The sequence below is a fragment of the Leucopleurus acutus genome (genome assembly GCF_964270905.1).
Source record: "Leucopleurus acutus genome assembly, chromosome: 7".
Classification (NCBI taxonomy): Eukaryota; Metazoa; Chordata; class Mammalia; order Artiodactyla; family Delphinidae; genus Leucopleurus; species Leucopleurus acutus.
The window spans coordinates 41280596-41286595 of record NC_139150.1 but is presented as its reverse complement, the minus strand read 5'-3'; positions in this window follow the sequence as shown (position 1 = coordinate 41286595).

The window sequence follows — 6000 nt, the reverse complement described above, 5'->3', positions numbered from 1 at the left end:
CATATGCAAACCAATGCAGATGTGTTTTGTTGGTGATTCAAATCCTGTAAGAGACATTGCTGTTCATGACGTTTGTTCATGAAACCACGTAGAACTCTCGGTAAGTTCCAGAAAATAAAAATAAAAACCAAATGAAAGCATAGTCATCCCTTGACTTTCATGGGAGTTGCATTGTTGGAGAATTCAAGGTAAATTAAAACTGTATGAAAATTCTTTGTGCTTATTGGTTAAGTTCTGGGCTTAGATAACTTCAAAAAATGTTTTTACCACATGTCTGGTAAGAAATTGGGAAGCCATGTTGGATAAGAAACTTTTCTTCATGTGTGAAGCATCCCATGACCTGCAGAATGTCCAACATCTTGAGCCTCTGGCCACTAAATGCTAATAGCACCTTGTAATCATTGTTGTCATAACGATATCCCCACAAATAGTCAAAATCCTCTGCTGAGAACCACTGCTATGTACTCTCAGAATTGCTGTTTCACATATTTTGAGGATTTTTAGGCATATATACATTTATTTTATAGTCATGCAATGTAACTCTTTATCTCTGATCATGCTGTTTGCCTTAAAGTTTATTTATGTAAAAGCATTAAATTCAGGTCAGCGTTTTATACTTCCTGTTTGCATCATATATTTTTTTCTGTGTGTTTACCTAAACATTTTCTTTGCATACAGTTAGATCTTGCTTTTGTATCTACTCTGATAATCTCTTTCTTTTAATTGCAAATTTTAGTCTACTAACATTTATTTTCAATTTGTTATCTATATTTTCTCATCCTTTGTTTTCATTTCCTACATTACTATGAATATTTTATAGAATTCTAATTTTTTATTGACTGCTTAGTTCTAGCTCTTTGATTACATTATTAACTCCTCAGTTTTTTCTAAAGTCATATATATTTTAAATAAATTGTGAGAGAAGAAGTCTTTTATAATTACCCATGCTTTTGTAATCATTTGTTTAAACATTGATTGCCATTTTGGATGCTTTTTATTCATTCCTGAAGATCTGAATTTCCCTCTGATATAATTTCTCTTCAGTCTGAAAAACTTTTTTTTTTTTTCAGCATTGTCTTGTCAGGACAAATTCTCTTAGCATTCCTTTATTTGACTTGATATGTCCAGGTATGTGTTCTTGGAATTAAGTCAATTTGAAATTTGCTAAGTTTTTTGAATCTATAAATGTGTATCTTTCACCAAATCGGGAAGTTTTCTGTCATTATGTGTCCAAATACTTCTTCTGCCCCATTTTCTCTTCTGGGATAAACAGCTGTATATAAGACCTTTTGCAAGTGTCCCATAGATCTCTGAGGCTCTTTTTACTTTTTTTCCAGTCTTTTTCTCTCTCTTCTCCAAATGTAGTATTTTCTATCGATCTGTTTTTAAGATCGTCACCTCTTCCTTTGTCATCTTGTATTCTGCTATTATATTCTCCAGTGAATTTTTAATTTGAGATTTTATACCTTTAAAGTTTCCCTTTGGTTCTTTTTTTTTTTTCATTTTTCCTACTTATGTGCTGTTTCTATTTTTCCATTCAACAGAGGTTTTTTTTTTTTTTTTTTTTTTAACCTCACTGATAATAGTTAAAATAGTGACTCTAAAATCCTTGTCTAATGGGTCCAACATCTGGGTCATCTCAGGGTTAGTGAACTGTGGGTAATTATTAGTCAAATCCATTTCACCTGCCTTAACTAATCAAGGTCCTCTACAAAAGACCTGCATGTCCTTCAAGTGGCGTGTAGCCTAAACAATAAGATGTTTGCCTGAATTGTTTTATAGGAACTTGGAGTCAGCTGTGTCTAGTTCGAACTGAGCCAGTTAAGACTGGATAGGACCACTGACTTTCCAGCTGGGCATGTGTGAGTGTCTGCTTGGTGACTTTTTGACATCAGAAGGCCAAAAGTCCACCCTCATATCATGCTAAGTGCTTCTATTTTTTGAACCTACAGAGGTCTGTAGCTTAGCTACACTCGTGCAGAACAATTACTGCACCTTTTTGTAATCACCGTTCCTCAGGCCTCAGATAGCTGTACTTTTTTATTCTTTACCCCATAAATACCCCAAGCCCTTTGTCTTCGGGGAGGTGGATCTGAGACTTGCTCTTCTGTCTCCTCTCTTGGCTGCCTTGTGAATAAACCCTTCCTTTGCTGCAAACCTTGGCGCCTCAGTGTTTGGCTTGCTGTGCATCAGGCAAAGCAAACCTGGTTCCGTAACATTAGCATTTATCAATTGTCTTTCCCTTTGAGAACAAGTTACATTTTCCTGGCTCTTGGTGTGTCAGCTAATTTGGGGGTTATATACTGGATATTATAAATGTTGTGTTGTGGATTATTTGGATTGTTATATTGCTTCAACAAATGTCGATAGTTTTGTTTCGTTCAGACAGTTAATTCAGATAGATGAAAATTGCTGACCGTCACTACCTGTGGTGGGCAGTGTTTCAGCTCTGAGTTCAGTTATTTAAGCCTCAGGTCTTCGTTGCTTTTAGTCATCCCTGTGCAAGCCTGATTCAGGGTCAGCCAGTGATTTCCTTCTCTGCCTCTCTCCACTCTGGGGTTCCTTTATCACTCTCTAGTAGTTGTGGTTACTCTCAGCCTCCTTTCTCTGATTCCTCTGGGTTAAAAGATGATTAGTTTTTTTAATTATAATTTTAACCATCACTTCAACTGTGGCTGACCTCAGGGTAAAGCTACAATAAAACAAGGAACTCTATTCAGTTGCTCCAAATTTCAACTCTCCTAACCAGATATGCCTGCTTATTAGTCTTCAGATCCCTCTAGATCGTTCCATTAGGGTTTTTTTTTGGGGGGGGGGGGGAGGGTGGTTGTTTGTTTTTTTTATTTTTTTGCATTTTGCCCAGGGATGATGACTGTTCTTTGTGAGAGGACTGGTTTCTTAAAAGCTCACTCTTCCATATCAGAAGCATATTAATTTTCTTTTTAGCAAAAAAATAAGTCTTATAGAGGTATTAAAATAAATAACTGCTAGTTAAGCTCTGTCTTATTTTACATGAACTTGAAGTTGTCAAGCACAGTTTGTGATATGTGTTCTGCTTACATAGGTATTAGACTGTCTTTTGCTCTAGAAATTCAACAGTTTCTACATCTGTAATAGTTCAGACCTCTGGATAGAAGAGTGCTTGTTTAAAGCTACTACCATGTCTTGGTTAAAAGTGGGAAGGTTCTGTGATAATTTTGCAAATGGATGAAAATACTAGTGGGCTTTCTTTGAACTCACCCTGGGTGTTAATTGCCCCTATCTCTGAAGGCAGCAGGGAAGAGGGAAGTTGGCAAGGAAGAGTAAGAGCAGCCAACATTGCCTCTCTTTTCTCTGTGCTCTAGTGAAAAGGGGATGAAACATCACAGAGAGATGAAAATCTTTTGGTTTGCCCTGAATCAGGCCAGCCCGCTTGATGACTCAGGGAAGGCATTGACGGGTACAATGTTAGAAGAAGAAAGTAACAGCAAGGGCAGGTTATGAACATATTGTTCTGCCTATAAAATAGCTACTTGCCTACTTGCCTGGTACAAAGAATGATTTATCCAGGGAAGAATGCCCTGTAGGGAAGTGGATCAAAGGAGAAAACCAAGAAGTGAGATGAACTGGAGAAGGGCTTTTCAAACTTTAATGTGCAAGCCAATTTCCTGGGGACCTTGTTCAACTGCAGGTTTAGACTCAGGAGTTCTGGGTAGCCCTGAGATTCTGCATTTCTAACAAGCTCAGGGGTGATGCCAATGTTGCTCTAAGTAGCAACAAGCCAGAGGCTTTCTTATAGCAGCCTTTTACCTAGAGCTGACCCCTGGTGCCAGGTGAGAAGAGTTAAATGATGATTTCATTTATTTTACTGCCAGGGAAAATTCCATGGAGGAAAGCAGAAATATTTTTGCTTGGGTTGGTCAATTTTTGTGCATATTCAAAGTATGATGTTAATTTATTGCCAAGGATAGCACTTATTAAGCTCCCACTCATTCTGACTGCTGTGCAACAACACAGCTTGTTATGTGTTGTGAGGTGTCAACAGCTGTGTTACAGATGCTAATGCAGTTTCCCTCACTAATAATTATTATCAGCTACTATTTTAAATTTGAGACTATTTTACTCTGGTATTCTTTTTGGTGCACTTCATACTGTACTTCAAATCTTTGGGTTTTTTGTTTTCCCTGTGTGTTAAGAAATGAGCATCTATTCCTATTTGTAATTAAGCATGAGTTTTTATGCTATTTTTTACTCTAGTTTTTAATATTTATGATTAATAAACACAGAAAAATTAAATACCTTATTCTTTGCTTTGTAGCTGTATTCTCTGAAACACAAATTGAGACTGGTAGAAAGACAAAGGATTGTCATGCCTTATCTGGGTTTGGAGAGCAAGGACACCAAAATGTTAGAATATTAGGAATCAGAGTGTTATGATGGTTTAGTAGGGTGATGGAAAATAATATTAGAGAACTATTTCCAGGGAAATTTGTTAAATATTATTGGCTAATTTTTAAAATATGTCAAAAATAGTCTTGAAAATTTATCTGACACTCCCTGCGTTTCAGTCACCCCGATCTTAGCATTGTCCAAACAGAACTCTTTCCCAATTACTTTGTCTTTGCTAGTTCCACAGCATATTTTGCCCTGAAAAATTAGCTGCACATTGAGGATTTATAACTCTCATTCAACAAATATTCTATTATTTCTATAATGCATTGTTGAGAGGCACAGATGAAGAAGTACATTTTAATTCAGTAGACAAGAAAGACCTATTCTCAAAAAGCAAAAGACAAAAGAAAATTAAATAAACCACATAAATGAGAGGCAAAGTAATTTGGTGATTCAAAAGAGATGGACAAAGCCACATTCCTTTGAAAACTTTAGGGGAGCTCATAGGAAAAGAGAATCACAAAACCTGATCTTGAAGGATTGGTAAGTTTTTAATAGGCATACAGGGCTGTCCATGCTTGGAGACCTTCCTCTCAGAGGCTCACATGATCATAGACTTAGAGATAGGAGAGTATAGCATGTTTAGAGAATAAATGCTGTAAATCAGTTATAAGTAAGCTGAGTCTCACCCTGGTCAAATCTCAGCTTCAGTTCTTTACACCATTGAGGTATACTAATGTTATTTTCACACAGATTTAGGTTGGTGTTTGGATTATCTACTACTGTGAAATAAGCTACCCCTAATAGCTTAAGAGAGCAACCCCACTTATTTTCGCCTCATGATTCTCTGGCTTGACTGGGTGGATTTTCTGCTGTGTCATATGATGGAAGTCAGAAGTCGGTTGGGGCTGAAGTCATATATAATCTTGACAAGAATGCTGCCATAGCTAGTACTCTCTCCCTCTTCATGTGGCCTCTCCCCATGGTTTCTTCAGGTGTGGATTGGCCTTCAGGAAAGCAGGACTTATTACATGGTGATTCAGTGTTCCCAAAAGTGAGAATTCCAAGAGAAAGGAAGTGAAATCTGCCTGTCCTCTTAAAAACTAGTCCTGGAATTGGCACCCCTGCCATATTCTGTTGGTTAATATGTGTCCCAAAGCCAGCGAGCTTAGTTTCAATGTGGGAGGGGACTATATAGTAAGGAATATCAGATGATGTGGTTCATTTGGGACCATCTTTGGACACTAGCTACCCCAGTAAGTAATATTGAAGGTTTAAATTATGAAATGTCCATGGAAATTTAAACAGGAAGACACCATTTTGCCTTGGTAGAACCATCTCATGGTTGCATTAAGACTTGGTGATCAGTTTGGCAGTGGAATGTAGGGAAGAGAATATTAGGACAAAGCTAAGATTTGAGCTTGTGTAGCTATAAACATTGTGGTATAGTAGTAATGACTATTTATACAAAGCAAAGAATTACAGTAACTTATTCATAGAAAAACAATGTCAAGAAGCAGATCTTCAGTGTAAGATTATGAACTTGGCTGAATCTAGGTTACCAGCAGAACACTTATGATATGGAAAGGCAAGTACGCAAGTGTGTCGTTCGTAGTGGGTTAGAGCAAG